Raw genomic sequence first — 1,921 nt, 5'->3', positions numbered from 1 at the left:
ATATGTATAGAATGATAGACAGGATATATGAATAAATCTTTACCAACTGTTGCTTACCGTATGGAAAGTTAAAATATTCAAATGATTTATAAAGCCGGAGAGATAGACATAGTATATATCTATATTATAGACATATAAAAAATGTAGCTTAAAGTATACATAAGATGGTAATCATTCTAATGCAAAATTACATTTGTAAGATTCAGCAATAATACCCATGTTTTGCAGAATTGAGAGAAAGAATGTATATATCTAGAAGAACAGGGAAAAAAGACCTACAAAATCAAACTGTTTACTTCCCTTTCATAAAAATGAAAGTTTAAAAAGTTCATGCAAATGTACACAGTCATGCAAGAGCAACTCAAGCTGAACAACTGCTGGTTAGGACATCAAACATGAAATCAACAAATCTAATTTCACATGGCATATTACTAGCTTGTAGCATGCTTTTAAAGTTTCCCAATTCCCAACATCATCCTTTTTCGTTCTGATTGCATTGTGCGAAACGACTATTTATCACAAATTAAACAAAACTGAAAGCAGAAAGTACTTATTCAACGAAGTTAATGCACACTGGTGAGGCTTCGTGCCGGCACAATGCAAGATGAACTAAATGCTGGTATGAATATAGTGAAAAACAAACGGTTATTGAAAGTACGAACAGATGGAACAAAACCAAATCAATCTCCATGGCCGATTCCAATCATGATGAAAGCTCTTCTGTAATGGCGATCACAAACCGCGAGTGTTTTACGTCACGATCGCTATTTATCTCGGTATAAACATGTGAGAAAGAACAATAGTTACAGATAAGCATTTTCCATAGTCCAAGCAAGCGGCAGGAAAGCGAGGTTTGACCACCCTTCCGGAGTCGTCCCAGACCTCACAAGTGTCAACAAAGACCAGGGCTCCTCGAATCGGAAGCCAGAACCGCCATAGAGGGACAAGGAGAAAAAAAGGAGACTTATGGGACTGAGCGCCAGTGCCGAATCATCTGAATGTCACTTCTAACCCTTGCTTTTCTACGGTTAACTCTCCCGAGGACCTACCTTGAAGGAAAAGTAATTGGAGCTTGGTGTTAATAACATGACGTCTAATAAAAGTTGGCTAATAACTCAGGCCAGCGAGTTGGTTTTAACCACGGTGATTTCAGAATCTGACACGGTCGGTGTGATTTCCAATCTAGGGAGAGGAAGGAACGGGGCAGAGACCGAGCTCCGCTGTGACGAACAATTGACCGGCTCTTAGAAGTGTCAAATTAGTTGTCACGGGACAAGTGTCCAGTTTCACAACCTGGCTGGGGTCAGTTATAAAAGGCGGTGATTAGAAAGATGATGGCAGCGAGGGGTTGGTGTAAAAATGGACTCACAATTAGACTGACCGGATCCCAAGAGAAGCATACATTTCGAGGTTATTGCGGCCGATTCTTTGTCTTTTTGCAATGATGTAACCCCCCCCCCCAAAAAAAAAAAAACCAAACAAACAAAACAACAACACCCCAACAACAACAAAAAACAAAACAACAACCCACGTCAAACTAGAATGCCATTCCCGGACTAAGAAATGCAAAAGAGGTAAACAATTGGCGGTATGCACAGGTACTTTGCTAGATATACGTGGCTGAATAGAGGGGCAAAAGATCAGGCAGACAAACAGATAGCCAGTCACACACAAAAGAATACGTATAATAGCCAACCCTCCCTCCTATTTACCTGTCTATCTACCGCCAACACACCAACACACACACGCACAAATAAACACGCTCCCTCACACTTAAATCCTTATTATGTGCACGCACAGAGTGAGAGAGATAGACTGAGAGAGAGAAGAGAAAGGGAGGGGAGAGAGAGAGAGAGAGGGAGAGTCAGAGAAAGAGAGAGAGAGAGACAGAGAGAGAGAGAGAGAGAGACAGAGAGAGAGA

This window comes from Aplysia californica, unplaced genomic scaffold, assembly GCF_000002075.1.
Source record: "Aplysia californica isolate F4 #8 unplaced genomic scaffold, AplCal3.0 scaffold00074, whole genome shotgun sequence".
In the NCBI taxonomy this organism is placed as follows: Eukaryota; Metazoa; Mollusca; class Gastropoda; order Aplysiida; family Aplysiidae; genus Aplysia; species Aplysia californica.
The sequence above is the reverse complement of the archived record's forward strand: the minus strand, read 5'-3'. Positions refer to the sequence as shown.